Raw genomic sequence first — 17,857 nt, 5'->3', positions numbered from 1 at the left:
CAAAAGTAGTTGCAGAAATATAAAGCAGAAAAAAAATCAAAAAAACAAATGATGGAACTTCAGCTCATCAGAGAACCAGCTTGCTATCCCATATTGAGTAATCCATTTGCTTAAGTACTAGCAATTTAAAGCTCCATTTAACAGGATAGGCAATTTTCTTATTTTGTGCTAGATTTTGCGTGCTCATTAAGCAATATCAATAAATGATATCATTAGCTTAAGATGACAAAAGTTCACATGGAAGTTCTGTTCAACCCAACACAGCATGGTTAAGTAAGATGGGGTTAGCATTATTAATGAACTGTTCACTGTTGTCCAGCACAAATTGATGCAGGAGCAAGAGCCCGAGTCATCCTAGATATGCGTCGTATTTGGATCGTCGCTTGGATGTGCCCGAATTACAGTGGGTCCAATATTTTCGGCACCTAGTTACATTAGATCCTTAATTTAGGTTTGTAATTTGCTAATTTGTGTTTGATAATTGTGTCCATGTAATTGAATGCCAAGTGGCATCAAAGCGTCCACGTCATGTAAGCGAGAGATGAGGAATTGACTTGGTCAAATTTGAGTTGTTCTAGAAGTCCTAGTTTATTTGCAGTCCAAGAGTCCTAGATTGTTTAGAGTCTTGTTTATTGAGTACATGTGTTGTTTGAAAGAGTCCTAGCTTATTTGGACTCTTAGTCCATGTATTTTTAAAAAGTCCTAGTTATTTGGGAGTCTTAGTTGGTTTAGTAGATTTCGTCAGTTGATTTCATCAGCTGATTTCATCAGTTAACATCGTCAGCTGATTTCGTTAGTTGATTTGATTTAAAAGAGTTCATGTTTAATTGGACTCCTAAAATTTTGGTTGTAAGAGTCCATATTTTTTCAACTTCTTACTCTATATAAAGGGGAGGTTGAAGAATAAAATTAGAGAATTAATTTTGATTGTCAATTGCTCTTAAAATTGAGAGGCGTGAGGCTTCTTCTTCCTCCTTTGGTGAGACTCCAAATGTTTCTTCTTCCTAAGTGAGACGCCTTGAAACCCTTGGTGAGACGCCGAGGTTCTTCATCGGTAGAAGTTGGAAAGGTGAGACTCCTTCTCCTTCTTTATGCCAACCCTGGGTTCTTGAGCGAAGGTGAGACTCTTTCAATCAAGACGTAGTTATCTTCCTTACATTTTTTCTGCATCCATCATCACCCCGCCCTAACTCTAGCCCTAGTTCAACTATTCACCATTTTCTTAACTTGGCTACCATCCATAAAACCCAATCTCTTCATCATCATCATCTTCTTCTTCTTTCATCCTTCCATCAATCAAAACCTTAACCACCACTTGAAAAAAACAAAAAGAGAAAGTAAAGATCAGCCCTTCCGTCCAAGTCCATCACATAAACCCATCCCTGACTGCGTTACTTGGTATCAGAGTGGCCATCCCACCTCCGTTCTATGTCAATTGGTATTAAAGCGACCATCCCACCTCTGTTCTGCATCAATTGGCATCAAATCGATCCACATAAGTACAAGAAGAAGATGTTCCTACTATTATGATCCCTACTATAATGATTCCTACTATTATGATTGTTACTATGATAATCCCTACTATGACGATCAGTACTATCCCTACAACATCAAATGACAACAAGATGATTTGATGGATGAACTTCCAAATCAAATGGCTGCCCGAGCTTGAAAAATGGATATTGTGGAGGCAGAACTACGACGTCATAGTCATGTCAAACCACAAATTGGGTGACGACCTTCAGAACGTTGCAACAAAAATACTCCTCCTCAAGGTATTTTCCTATCCATAAAATCTAAAATTTCAGCAAATAAGGGTGTTAAAAGTATGCCCTAGAAGCCAACGTGGCTGACGCATATTTGTAATCCGGGGCATAAATTTGTAATTTGACACTTACTAATAAATAAGATTGGGCAATTTATTTTTCATTCATGTTTGTATGTGTCCATGAATCGTCCAAGAAATTAATAGATGATGACACATATTCTCAAGGAGTTGAGAATTTGAGGCATGTGTCATTAGGGATTAATTTCTAAATGGTCCTGATTGATGGATCCATCACGAGGGACGGTGATCGATCCGCTGAGATTAGTGCACAAATCACTTAGTTAGATGGATGAGTCTCGAGTCCACGGTGTAGAGACACTGGAGTGATTATGCAAGTACTTGTTAGAGAATAAGGTACTGAGCGTGACCAAAAATAGTAGTCGCATGGATGTCTATCCACTCGTCAGTAACTACTTATGCTGCAGCTGTATGACTGATCCTTTGACCTGCAATGCCTCAGCTATTCACTGTGAGGTTGCTGTAGTTTGACAAGCATGTGAACTTGGGCCCTAGCCATTCGGATCCTTGTAGTGCGGATTGGCTACAGTAGGTTCATTTTGGAATAGGGTTGCATCTAGATGGGATCTATCGATCTTGATAGATTAGGAGTGATCCTATATGATTTATGAGACTGAGTTCGATAAATTTCTGGCCAGGTATTTTGGAAAAAGAGTTTTCCATATCTCGAACTGGAAGTCGTATAAATTTGACATATAACGGACGATGGGGTTTGATGAGATATTCATAACCTCCGTCACATCGGGATCCATGATAGAGGGACTGTATCATATGCTAACTGCACCTAGAGGTTCAGACATTTCATTCTGCTGGGTTACCACCACATACTGCTAGGTGTCACTAGTGGATTGTGAGACTCGAAGGCATTCATTTGGTGATCAGTGAACTAATCTCAACGAATCGATCACCGTTTCTCGTGATGGATCCGTCGATCAGGAGCATAGAACCCATAGAACCTACGAGGTCACACACATAGAGGATTTAATTAGTCAGACTATCATAATTGTGATTTGGAATTACAATAGAAATCAATCATCAATATGATTGGTAATTGAATTAACCCACTAAGTGTTAGTGAGTTAATGGAAGAAGAATTAAGTGGAATTGATTGCAATTGGATTGTAATTGGGCCGATTTAATGAGCCAAATCAAATTGAGTTCGATCCAAATTAATTCGGATTCATAATTGGGTCAATTTGATTAAACCAAGGATTGTGCGGATTTTAAAGATCACATGTCATCGTAGGATGAATATGACTTAAGTCATGTTCACACTATGCGGACTTTAAAGTCCACATGGCGTCGTAGGATGCATGCTCCCAAATCAATTAATTCTCCTAATGAGATTAGAAATCTTAATGTGATTAGAAAATTAATCAATTGATTAAGTGGACACATGTCATGCATCTATGAGCACAAGAATTGGACACTTGGCATTAATCCAAGGATGGGTTATAGTTCCATACTCCTAATAAGATTAGGAGAAGCCCTAAACCCAATCTATAAAAGGGAAGCAAGGGAGACGTTATGAATTAATTCTCCTCTTCCTCCATGCCTCCTCTTTCTTTCTTCCTCCTTCCCATGGCAGAAAGAGGAGCCTTCATCCTCTTCCTCCACGGCAGCAAAGGAGTTCCCTTCTTCCTCTTCCAAGGCGTTGGAAGTTTGAGAAGAAAAGAAAGGAAGAAAGACCACATGGCAGCAAGGAAGAAGGAGTTCTTCCTCACGCCACATAGACTCCTTCTCCACGGCTGCAAGGGGTCTTCATCCTCCTCTACTTCCACGGTAGCAAGGCTAGGAAGATCCACGTGCAAGCTTCCTCCTTCCTCTTCCTCCATCGCAAGCAAGGTTGAAGAAGAAAGGGTTCTTCTTCAAGGAGGTAAGTTGCAGATTCTTATTCCAACTTATGATAGTCATGAGAGGTCTTTGCAAGGAGCTAGCACTCCAATAAGACCTATTCTCAAATGATTAGATCCTCGTGTGGATACTTATAGAGGCCGGACAATTGTGCGGCTCAAACAGAAACCTAGAATAGATCATCAGGCTGCGGTGTTCTACACCTGCAGAATTTTTGAAGATGAGATCTTCAAATCTAAAACTTCTGATTTTTGTTTCAGTTTTATAAATCTTAATCAACCCTCCTTAGATCTTAATCTTTCCTTCCTAATGAGTTCAAATATCTTCTGAATTTGGATCTAGAAAATTATTTGAATTCTACGATCCGAGGCGCGTCCGTCGGATGAACGATGTTCCGTTCAAATTCCACTGTGAACATCGCATCGAACAGGGCGTAACTAAGCAAAGGGTACATATCCGGAGCGAGGAACAATAAAATTCAACAAAAATATAATGAATCCCATGCTGCAAAGAAGAGACAAACCCGATTGCTCCAAGTGCGGTGGCCAAGGGCATCTCACTGATATTTGTCTCACTAAAGATTAGCAGAAATTCGAAAAAGATCTTGACGCTGATTCTGAAAATTCAGCATCACCGTTTGATGATGTCTCTGTCGCTGAGATCCTTTTGTTAGAAGTATGCCCTAGAAGCCAATCTGGCTGACACATTATTAATTCTAGGGACATAATTTTGTACTTGACTATTTATTATTGAATAAATAAAAGGCATCTTTTCATTCATATTATCTATGTGTCTATGAATCGTCCAAGAAATTAATAAGATGATGATGCATATTCTCAAGAGTTGAGAATTTGAGCCATGTATCATTGGTGATTAATTTCTAAATGCTCCTGATCAATGGATCATCACGAGGACGGTGATCGATCCGATCAGTGCACAGATCACTTTCCTTCTGGATGGACGAGACTTGAGTCCACAGTGTAGGGACACTGAAGTGATAGTGCAGGTGCTTGTTAGAGAACAAGGGTACTGAGCGTGACCAAGACAAGAAGTCACTTGGATGTCTATCCACTCGTCAGTGACTTGCTTGATGTTGCAGTAGTATGACTGGTCCTTTGACCTGCGGTGCTTCAGCTACTCACAGTGAGGTTATTGTAGTTTGACTACACGTATACATGGTCTTTAGTCATATGGGTCCTTGTAGTGTAGATTGGCTGCAGTAAGTTCACTGTAGGAGTAGGGTATGCACTTACATGGAATCTATCGACCTTGATAGAAGAGGAGTGATCCTATGTGATTTGTTAGACTGAGTTCTAAGACCTTGGCCAGGGCAGTAATATAAAGTGGAGAAAGAGTTTTCCACTAACGAACTCGAGTCGAATAAATCTTGACATATGACAGACGAAGGGGTTTGACGAGTTATCCATGACCTCCGTCCTGTAGGGATCCACGATAGTAGGACTGTATCACACGATAACTGCACCTAGAGGTTCATCATTCTATTCTACTGGGTAGCCACTACATGCTGCTAGGTGTCACTGGTGGATGGTGGGACTCACAGGGATTATCTCGATGATCGATAAACCCTAATGAGTAGAGTTGGAATCGTTCCAATCCATTGAAAGGAGTTTTCAATGATATTGTGATAGAGATCATAATATATCTCACTACCAGTCAGAGTAGAACCTATGGGGTCACACACACTAGAAGTATTGACCGATCCGATGGTTGAAAAGTGATTATGAATCACGAGTAATCAATTCGATTGATAAGAAGTTGAAGAAGGAAAGGGAATTAATTAATTGGACTTGAAACAAGAGTCCTACTTCGAGTAGGATTCCTAGAGTCCTAATTGGATTAGGACTGGAAATCCTAGTTGGAGTAGGACTGGGATTCCTACTTAGAATAGGATTCCTGCAATCCTAATGAGATTAGAAGTTTTGAATCAAAATTGGATTCCTACTTGAAGTAGGATTCCTAGAGTCCTAATCGGATTAGGACTTCGGATTCAAATAGAGTCCTAATTGGATTAGGACTAAAATTAAATATGTCCTAATTTGGATTAGGGTTTCTTAAGTCACAATTAATTATTAATCTAATGAATCAATAAGACTCCTAATTGGATTAGGATTGAAGAGTTCAACTGAGTCAAAATTGATTTAAGTTCTAATTGGATTAGGACTTACCTAGATTGGATCCAAATTGGTTCACCCTTGGGCTAAGCCTAATTGGATTAGGGCTCGACCACATTAGGGCATTCCAATCCCCACCTAATATGGATTAGGGTTTACCATGAGGAAGGGGATAAGCCCCTCCCCTTTTCACGTGGAGAAGGGAGAAGAGACGGCGCCCCCTCTTAGGAAAGACATCAAGAGCTCCTAAATGTTAGAAGCTCCACATGTCTAACAAAAGGGACTTGTGGGCGGCACCTAGGGCATAGAATAAGTGCTCTCTCCTCTCCTTGCTACCGCCACCCTCTCCCTTTCCCTTGGTTCAGCCGCCAACAAGAAGAAGAAAAGAAGAGAGCCTTGTCCGCCTCCTCTTCCTCCAATCCTTCTTCCAACGCAGGGAAACGAAAGGCTGTGTTCTTCTTCCTTGAGTTCATCCTTCTTCTTCCTCCTCCCAAGCACAATCAAGGGTTGATTGAAAGGGAGGAAATTAGCCATCAAAAGAAGTCTTTGCAAGGGAGCTAGCACCCCGGGAAGATAAGAGAGCTTTGATCGGATCACTGCTTCGTGTGGATACCCGTAGAGGCCGGACACTTGAACGGCTTCAAGCGAACCTTCATCCTAGACCACGAACTTCAGTTTGCGGTGATCATCTACCCGCACAAGGTGAAGATCTGATCTTCTAATGAATTTAAAAGTTTTTAATTCTTGCTTAACTACGAACGGTTCATGAAACAATGTTCATGCGATGAACGTCGATCCCGCTTATGCCGATTCCGCTGCCATCTAAATTTTTTTTGAAATATCAGCGGCATGGGCGGGTTCCCAACAGTGGTATCAGAGCCTAGGCTTCGTAGATTAAGGTAAGAATTAATTATCTAAAGGCTTATTAGATCTGAAAATTAAATGATCATGCATGCTGAAAATTTCTGCATGCAGATTTTTCAGGGGTGCTGATTTTTGCATGCTGATTTTTATGTGATAAAATGATGATTCTAATTGCGTTGTTAATGAGATTACAAAGTTTAGAATCATGATTAGCATGATCAGCAACCTATGTCATGATATAATCAGTTAGTTTTCAGATCTGAAAATTATAATTGTTGCATATGGTGATGATCATAGGATTCAAACCCTTTTGGTATCAAATGTAATGACCTGCGATGTGATCTGCAATGTCATGTAATTTTTCAGATGCTTGCATGCATCTTATTTGATGTTTTGAGAGGCCTGCGTGCCTCCTAAAAGGAGATGTAATTTATTTTTATTTTTATTTTACAATCTGGTTGTATTTGTGTGATGTGATGTACGTCAACGATCAAGTTGAAAACTAGGCATGAGATGAACAGGTGATCTAAGCGGTTGATGGCGATTGGATCAAGAGTTGATCAAGGATCGGATCAAGGAGGCTTGGAACCAATTCAAGAGTTGAAGACCAGTTGATCGATTGACGTGCATGTGCTTGTAATACGACCTAACTAGAATCCATGATCATCACCTATTTAAAGTTTAGCTTTAATTATTGCTGCGATTATAACTGCCTGCAATGTGCCGTTTGCATGTGATGTGAATGTGAGTCGGGTAGATAGGTTTACATGTGATGTAGCAAACCCAATTGAGACCTAAATCAAAACCTCCTCAATCAAGTCGAGAGTGAACCGACATGAGCAAGTCATATTAGATTAATTGATCTAATTGGTGTCTAGAAAAGCATGAAAGGTGGTTACTTAATTAGGACCTTACTCTCTAAGTAAGGGGAGCCTCCCACCTGCTTACCTGGCCAATTGTTCGATTACCTCTTATGAAGAGCTCAAGTTGCAAACACTAAGACCTGATTAACCAATATTAAGTCAATAGATCTTCCACTGTAGTAGAGCTGCTAAGGCCTTTCTGATGTTGATTTGTCTCGGCTGGACACAGTGGTCAAGTTGCATCGGGGGGCTGGACCTCTCTATAGACATGAGATGTTGTAGGGTAAAGGTGGGGTTGGACACCAATAACTGTTAGGTGAGGACCCAATGACGACTTTATTCCTACGGTTATACGGTGGGTCTGACTTAACTAAGAAATGGGACCAATAACTGTTAGATGAGGTTTTCATGGCTTAGAGACCAAGTTACACTGCAACATGCTTAAGAAGCATTGTACAAGAGTTGTACATTCATCAATCTATGTGTCACCAATAACTGTTAGGTGAGGTGGCATGTAAATCGGTGGGACCGCAGTACCCACTAGAAATCCTAGTCGTGTGAGATTTCCGTTTTCCTACCATGGGAGTATGAGAAATTCGAGAAAATAGTGGGAGTTACATTTATTCTAAAAGACCTTAGAACAGATTAGGATCAAGTACAAAAGTCTAACTAGAATCTTTACTCTCTGAGGATTATAAAGTCAGCTTCTAGACTCTTAACTCATATCCTATAGAACAACCGTTTGACCAAATCCAATTATAAAGATTGGCTCAGCAAATTTCAAAATTAGTTTTGAATTGTGAGAAATTCGGGTATATGCTAGACCATGGAATCCTCATGTTACCAATCCGTCCGATCACTGATCAGCGTAAGACGCTTGTTAAGTGGACGAACAATGACAATAAAGTTAGGTGCTGCACAATGGCATCCATGTCCAATGAATTACAATACTAGCATGAGAACATGAGACTGCCAGGGACATATTAAATCACCTGCAAGAGTTGTATGGTGATCAGAGTCGCGCAGCATGTTTTGAAGTGTCCAAGAGGCTATTTAAGACAAAGATGCGTGAGGGGCAGTCTGTCCACGATCATGGCTTGACCATGATAAAGGATTTGAAGAAGCTTGAGAAGCTCGGCATGACCATGCACAAGGAATTGCAAACGGATTTGATCCCACAATCCCTTCTAGCTTCATATGAATAGTTTATAGTAAATTACCATATGAACAAGATTGTATGCACCAAAATAGAATTGTTGAATAAATTGGTAACTAACTTAGGGACCTTGAAGAAGTTCAAGGGGCATCGTTTTCGCTGTCAAGTTGGTTTCTACTTTCAAGAGAGAGTCTATTTGGAAGAAGAAGAAGCCTGCGAAGAAGCAGAAGACTAAGAAAACACCAAGTTAAGAAGTTCCAAGGAAAAGGCCAATTGCAAGGAAAAGTGTTTTCATTGCATCATGGACGGCCATTGGAAGAGGAACTGTCCTACGTACATGGGAAGCATAAAGAACATGAAGGGTGATAAACCTTCAGAAGGTATGTCAGATATGCTCAGGATACTTAGGGACTGTTACCTATTGCTAGCAGAAATTTGATTTCTTTATTTTATTTAGCACAGAAAGATTTTTATTTAAAAAATAAATTGATTCAACATGGTTTTATGATTGACAGTCTCTATCACATACATATGGATGTATTTGTGAATATATCTGAGCAAACAGTGAATACCATAGGATCTAATAGATCCAAAAATGAGATAAATCTAAAGTATTTGTGGCACCTCAGGCTTGGCCATATAGGAGAAGACAGAATAAACAAATTGGAGAAACATGAGCTTTTGGGCTCATTGACTTTCGAGTCATATTTGATTTGTGAATTCTGCCTTCAAGAAAAGATTGCCAAGTTATCCTTTGTGGGACACAGAGAGGTCCACTGAAATACTTATCCTAGTACACACTGATGTGTGTGGCCCATTCGATGTACAGGCTAGGGGTTATAATTTTTTACTTCATTTACCGATGATTACTCACGGTATGGATATGTGTATGAGACACAAATATAAAACTTTTGAAAGGTTCAAAAAGCTTAGATATGAAGTAGAAAAATAAGCACAAAAACTCATTAAGGTTCTTCGATCAGATCGAGGAAGTGAATACCTTAATGGAGAGTTCCGTGATTATCTCAAGGAGAATGGTATAGTTTCATAATGGACTCCTCCTGGAACACCTCAGCTCAATGGAGTGTCAGAGAGGAGGAATCGGACTCTATTGATATGGTCCAGTCCATGATGAGCTTCACTGATTTACCCTTGTTTCCTTAGATAGATGCCCTATTTTCAGCTATTTACCTGTTGAATAGAGTTCCCTCTAAAGTCCATTCCTGCCGCACCATATGAGATATGACATGGTAAGAAACCAAGTCTTGGTCATCTCAAGATTTGGGGATGTCCGGCCCACGTCAAGAGACTACAGGCGGACAAACTAGAGGCTAGGACTATAAGTGCTCGTTTTATATGATATCCTAAAGAGTCATTAGGATACAATTTTTCCGTCTCAGAGGATCACAATGTGTTTGTGAGCCGTCATGCCATCTTCTTGGAAAAACAGTTTATCCTTGATAGAGGCAGTGGGAGGAAAATTGAGCTTGAAGAGAAAGTCTCTGAAAGGCAACGAGTCATGGATCCTATCGAACCCATTCATACAGAGCCAGTACACGATGTCCCTCGACCACCTCGTAGATCTAGTAGGGTCTCCCATCCTCCCGATAGATACTTAGGTATACTAGAAGAGGACACCGAGGAAATGTTCCTAGTGGGAGATAGGGATCACATACAGGATCCCAAAACCTACAACGAGGCGATATCTGATATCGATTCCGAGAAATGGCTGGAAGCCATGAAGTCAGAGTTAGACTCCAGGTATTCCAACCAAGTCTGGACCTTAGTAGACCCACCAGAAGGTATTGTACCTATTGGATGCAAATGGATCTACAAAAGGAAGATAGGTTCGGATGGAGAGGTAGAGACCTATAAGGCAAGGCTTGTGGCGAAAGGGTATAGTCAGCACGAAGGCATTGACTATCAGGAGACCTTTTCACCTGTAGCCATGCTAAAATCTATCCGAACATTGCTTGCCATTGCAGCATTTCATGATTATGAAATCTGGCAGATGAATGTGAAAACTGCTTTCCTGAATGGATATCTTGATGAAGATATCTATATGGAACAGCCTTTGGGTTTCACTTCCAGTGATGGAGATCACAAGGTCTGCAAGCTGCAAAGGTCCATCTATGGACTAAAGCAAGCGTCTTGGAGTTGGAACACTCGTTTCGATGACGCAATCAAAACGTTTGATTTCATCAAAAACGAAGAGGAACCGTGTGTTTACAAAAAGGTTAGTGGGAGCGCTGTCGTATTTCTCGTACTGTACGTGGATGACATCCTACTGATAGGGAATGATATTCCCATGCTAACCTCGGTCAAGGTCTGGTTGTCAAAAGAATTCTCCATGAAAGACCTTGGGGAAGCATCCTATATTTTGGGAATAAAGGTCTATAGAGATAGATCTAAAAGGATGCTTGGCCTTTCACAGAAGATGTACATAGAGGAGGTGCTGAAAAGGTTCAGCATGGAAAACTCCAAGAGTGGTCTCTTATCCCTTAGGCATGGAATTCATCTCTCCAAGAAGATGTGCCCCAGCACATCTGAAGAGATTCAACGCATGAGCAAGATTCTCTATGCATCGGCAATAGGAAGCCTCATGTATGCCATGCTATGTACACGACCTGATATAGCTCTTGCTGTGAGTGTCACAAGCAGATATCAGTCTAATCCAGGTGAAGAACACTGGACAGCTGTGAAGAATATTCTTAAGTACTTGAGAAGAACTAAAGATTTATTCTTGGTTTTTGGAGGATCATCGGAGTTAAAGGTAGAAGGATACACAGATTCAGACTTCATGACTGATGTCGATGATAGGAAGTCAACATCTGGATATGTGTTCTTGTGCAATGGTGGTTCAGTAAATTGGAAGAGTTCCAAACAACCGATCATTATAGATTCTACCTTAGAAGTTGAATGTTAAGCCGTCTCTAAGGGTGCAGTGGAAATCTTTTGGTTTAAAAGTTCATTGCAGAGTTAGGTGTAATGTCATCAGATATCATAACACTCTATGGCGATAACAAAGGCACCATAGCACTAGCTAAGGAGCCAAAGGTCTCACCAGAAATCGAAGCACATAGAGCGGCAGTTTAACCTAATAAGCGACTACCTCGAAAGAAAATAAGTAGAGGATCAGAGAGTAGACTCCACAGAAAATGTGGCGGACCGATTCACTAAGCAGCTAAGTCGGCAGAAAAACTAAAGCGCATCTTGAGAAGATGGGGCTTAGGTTTATGGCTGATTGGCTTTAGTGCAAGTGGGAGATTGTTAGAAGTATGCCCTAGAAGCCAATCTGGCTGACACATTATTAATTCTAGGGACATAATTTTGTACTTGACTATTTATTATTGAATAAATAAAAGGCATCTTTTCATTCATATTATCTATGTGTCTATGAATCGTCCAAGAAATTAATAAGATGATGATGCATATTCTCAAGAGTTGAGAATTTGAGCCATGTATCATTGGTGATTAATTTCTAAATGCTCCTGATCAATGAATCATCACGAGGACGGTGATCGATCCGATCAGTGCACAGATCACTTTCCTTCTGGATGGACGAGACTTGAGTCCACAGTGTAAGGACACTGAAGTGATAGTGCAGGTGCTTGTTAGAGAACAAGGGTACTGAGCGTGACCAAGACAAGAAGTCACTTGGATGTCTATCCACTCGTCAGTGACTTGCTTGATGTTGCAGTAGTATGACTGGTCCTTTGACCTGCGGTGCTTCAGCTACTCACAGTGAGGTTATTGTAGTTTGACTACACGTATACATGGTCTCTAGTCATATGGGTCCTTGTAGTGTAGATTGGCTGCAGTAAGTTCACTGTAGAAGTAGGGTATGCACTTACATGGAATCTATCGACCTTGATAGAAGAGGAGTGATCCTATGTGATTTGTTAGACTGAGTTCTAAGACCTTGGCCAGGGCAGTAATATAAAGTGGAGAAAGAGTTTTTGTTGCCCAGTAGATACAACCCAAGAGGAGGGGGGTGAATTGGGTCTTTTAAATCTTTTATACTACTTCTAAAACTTTTCAATTAATTATGCTAAGTTGTATAGATGCACAGTGGAATTTAAACTTAGCAACAGTTTGATTTATTGAATGAGACTTGATTAAGTAAATTGAATATGCTTGCAACTAAAGGATGCGCAGATAAGAGTTAAGCAAGCAATTTATCTAAGTAAGTAAGTGAGCAAGTTAGACAATGACAAAAAGCATCACAAACACAACAAACATATAGTGGTTCGGTGCACCCCAGCACCTACATCCACTCCCTAAGACCTCTTGGGAATTTCACTATAATCCTCCAGATTACAGCCGGTTGTTTTACAAGCTCACAACCCAACTTGTTGTTTTGCGAGATCACAACGAACTCGGTCGGTTTTCACAGGCTCACCGACTAGAACCAACTGATTGTTTTTCCGGGTTCACAATCAAACCCAGTTGGTTTTCCCAAAGGCTCACCAACCACAACCTTACAACGATTGTTTTTCGGATTCACAATCAACCCAGTTGGTTTTCCCAAAGGCTCACCAACCATAACCTTACAACGATTGTTTTCCGGGTTCACAATCAACCCAGTTGGTTTTCCCAAAGGCTCACCAACCACAACCTTACAATGTTGGTTTTTCCTTTGGCTCACCAACAAACTTTAACCCCTTGATTCAATCCCTTGATTGAGTCAAGTTACAAGATATTAGAACACGAATTTAAAACAAATCAAAGCTTCTTAAACAAGCAAATATAACAATATAAACAAATAGGTAAAGAGAAGCCCTCAAACAAGTTGTGTAGATGAGGAAACTCGGCTTCTTCTTTACTTGACCCTCTTCTGATTTTGCACGAGGTAGAGGATCACTGAGGCAGCACACAGTTGGAGAGAAAGCTTTGGGATTCACTCGGATGCTCTTCTTCTCTCTATTTTGCTTTGAATGGCCCTTTTGTGCTTTTGGGAGATTTTTCTTTGAGATCTCTTTCCTAAATGTTTTCTCCCACTTCCATCCTTTCTATCCTATCTCTCCTCTTGATTTTATAGCTTTAGATGTCGTGGAAATAGAAATCTAGCCGTTAGAGACAAAAATAGAGCCGTTGTGCACAGTCTGCAACTCCTGACAAAGTTTCCGTTGGGATCGGAGTCGACTCGCGCGATCTGGAGTCGACTCGCCTGTTGCAGGAGTCGGCTCGTGCTTTTCTGGAGACGACTCGGCCACTGTTCCAAATTTGAATTAATGTGCATGCCTTGTCCTAGAGTCGACTCGGACCAAACTGGAGTCGACTCGCCAATAGCTGGAGACGACTCGGGCACTTGGGGGTCGGCTCATTCTCAGGAATCCAGAGGACATATTTTCTGATTTTCTTCCTCGAGTCGACTCGGATTCTCTTGGAGTCGACTCGGCTCTCAGAGCCCGAAAACTAATCCTCTGTATTTTGGGGTCGCGCTGCCTTGGAGTCGACTCGAACTGTCTTGGAGTTGACTCGCCTCTCAGAGACGAAAATACCGTCTTCTGTCTTTGGGGTTGCGCTGCTTCGGAGTCGACTCGGACTTCGCGGGAGTCGACTCGGCTCTCAGTGTCTGAAATTGGCTCTCTGACTTTTTGCCTTGTATTTCTCTGGGAGTCGACTCTTACTTCCTTAGGAGTCGACCTGCCAACCATCGGAGTCGACTCGAGTTCTTCGGGAGTCGACTCGGCTCTCAGGGTCCAAAATATCTTCTCTATGTTTCTGCCTTGTTACTCCCTGGAGTCGACTCGTACTATCCAGGAGTCGACTCGAGGACTATTCTTTTGAATTTTCCTTTGAATTTGCTCTTCCAACTTGAGTCCTTTGAATTTGAAACTTGGGCCAATGAAGTGTAACTTTCTTCCAACTTTTCTTGAGAACTTTGGAGTTCTTCTTGTGTTCTTCCAACTTGCTATGTTCCTTGCAAAATAAATATCTTTCTCCTTGCAATACAAACATTAGTATTTATACTTCAAGGTTTTGTGATCATCAAAATCAATCTTTAAATCAATCTTTGGGTCATCAGTCTCCCCCTTTTTGATGATGACAAAACTTGGAGTATATGCAATATAAAATATATTGTGTTCTAGAAGTAGTGCATAGCTAAGTTGCATGAAGTAGAAAACATATATATTTAAAACATACTTCATGATAATGCTTTAGATTTAATCAGCTTAACATAATCAACATATCTAAATTTAAGCTGGTTTGTATTCAATTCAAAACATAAAGTATTGTGAACATATATTTAGATATTTCTCCCCCTTTTTGACAACATCAAAAAGATAGTGAAACATTAAGCACAAAGATAAGACTACTCAAATATTTCTTTTTCTTATTGTACTCTGATTTGCATGTCAAATTATTGCAGGGATATGAATCATATAACTCAAGGCAATAATATTAGAATAAGATTAATGAGCATAGATCAGAGCCAATTAAGATAATTTCAGAGCAGAACACATCGAATGTGATTCCAAAGATAGTTTTCAAATTAAGTGTAGGTGGAATCTTTCTCAAGTTAATTCAAGAAGTACCATGAATGATATTCAAAGAAAGCGCGAATGGAAATCTAACCTCTCTTCAATAATAAGTATGAAAGCTTGTTCATTTAAGATCTTTTGCCCAATATATTAAGTATTTTATCAACATGAGATCAATTTAATTAATTTTCAGAATATAAGATCAAAACTTATATACTTGAAAAACATATCATCATGTTGGATCATTAATTCTTAATGACTTCAAAGTTCTTTTATGATAATAAGAGCATTGGGGCACAAATACCAAAATATGCAATTTTTGATACATCTTAGAGCTCATTTAAAGACTTTCTTTTATTTCTTTAGAAAATAAGCACAATTTGATACATAAAAATATGAATTGGCACAAAATTTGAAGTTCTAAAGAGCAAGCCAATTAGGACTCATTAGTAAATTTCAAAATAGATTTTCTAAAAGATACTCAAGCAAATTCAACATATCATTCTCCTCCTTTTTCATTAAATTAGAGGCTCTTAAGATCAACTATTTGAATTGCAATTTGGTTCATGATATATTAACCAAATAACAAGCCTCAAGTTGTATCATAAAGTTTTTCAGATTAAATTTCAGATGATACATATTGGAGAGTATTAGGATCACTTTTCATTTCTCTCTCCTTTAGTTATGGATTTATGCGATTAAGTTTCATATGATCTTTCCTTCTGAAATTTTCTTTCTCCCCCTTAATTGATCATTCCATTTAAGAGTTTAGAATTTGAAGATAATGTTCAATAAAATTGTCAATCTCAAAACAAATATATTTTCTATAAGTATCAGCTTATTTTTATAAGACTCAATGTTTGAGATAAGACAACCTTTATAGACAACCTTTAAAGCAAGTCTTGCAATATAAGGAGGTTCATCAAAATCAATCCATAAAAATCAAGGTATGAGATACTGAATATCTAAAGCTCCCCCTCAAAAGATGCATGAACTCAATTTCTTAATCACAGTTTTTCAGCAATGTATACATGAAACACAATAAATCTTTTTAATATCAAAATAAAATCATATATTTAGAAATTTTTGTTTGCAATCAAGATCATCGAAAGACACATCATTAGGACCAATATTGGTACACTCTAAAGATAAGTAATGATATGTTTTGGATGCGTATCGGAGCAATCAACCAAGGCATCAAGATGTTAAGTAAATTAATTCTGTTTTTCTTACATTAAGATTTTATTTAGAAATCATATTAAGTTTAAGCTTTTATATAAAATCAGATTCTGAATTTCATAAAGATTTTCAATAGAGGCTTTCAAAGTCATAATTTGAGATATGTATCTTCCACACTGTAGCTCATCTTAAATCATTATGATTGAAAACACATATTTCAATAACATTAGAGCACTTTCAGAATCTTTATATTTAATATTGAGTTTCGATACATGATGGAGGATATTTTAACAAGTATTAGGACATTATGTATCAAAGTTAGGCAAGTAGAAAGATAGATCAAGATCAATTCATTTTGCCTAAATAGAAATATCCTTCTCTTCTTCTTTTTGCACATCTATTTAACTTTCAAAGATAAACGTGAATGACAAAACTGAAATTTCTTTTTTAATATTACTTAAAAAAATAGTACTTCAAATATTCAATCAAATTATCCAAGCATGGAGCATTACACAATATTGAGAGTCCGTAATTTAAAGCATCATGCCACATGCAAAACATATTACGTGTTAAGTCATGCATTAAAATATTAAGAATAAGCATGTCAAGGATCAAAATCAATTCTTTTTCAAATAAACTCCCCCTATTTAAATATAATCTTGCATTGATTTCATCCTTAAGGTGTGTTTCCAAGTGATTAAAGCTTGACTGATGCTTCTTATATACTTTCATTTACTTTGTCATTCATTTTTACTTTCTTATGCTCTATTCTCTATTTGCTCCCTATCCGGTGAAGTTGGAAGGGGCACGAGGTACTACCACTAGCCTCCCTCTTGTGCCGTCCCTAATATGCCCTACACCGAATAGTTGGGTCAAATAGTGCCGGGTATTACCACTAGCCTCCCCATTGGCACCATCCCTATGATGAGCAGTATAGAAAGGTTCAAATGTTCACTTCAAACTTTTCCTGTTTAAGTGTAATTAATTACAGATTTTATTCCTTCCAAAAGTGCTGAATATATTATGCTTATTTTTCTTTTCCTTAAGATTGGAGTATTTGCCTTTGCTTAGATTTTACATCTCTTGAATAATATCCATTTTCTTTTCTTTATCTCTCTCTCTTTTTGTTATTCTCAAGTAATTTACATGAAAGAGCAGAATAAAGAAATAATCTTATGTATCATATAGATGTATATCATGCAAACAATATTTTCATTGTGCTCAAGGATTCATAACTTTTCACAAGTTATTTTACATCAAAATTTTAAGCATATACTTGTGTATTTCATGGTTATGATATAGGCATAGGTGCATTTTAATTTGAGCAAACCATGAATCAATTTCTAAAAGCATAAGTCAATGAATACATATATATAGACATGATATCAAGGAATTAATAATTAAAGATTTTAACCATGCCATACTAAGATTTAAGTTATTGACTTTGCTCAATTAATTTATGAGAGAGGTATCTA

The sequence above is a fragment of the Phoenix dactylifera genome, chromosome 14 (assembly GCF_051530095.1).
Source record: "Phoenix dactylifera cultivar Ajwa chromosome 14, Ajwa_hap1_PhDact_Kaust_v1.1, whole genome shotgun sequence".
NCBI lineage: Eukaryota > Viridiplantae > Streptophyta > Magnoliopsida > Arecales > Arecaceae > Phoenix > Phoenix dactylifera.
The sequence above is the reverse complement of the archived record's forward strand: the minus strand, read 5'-3'. Positions refer to the sequence as shown.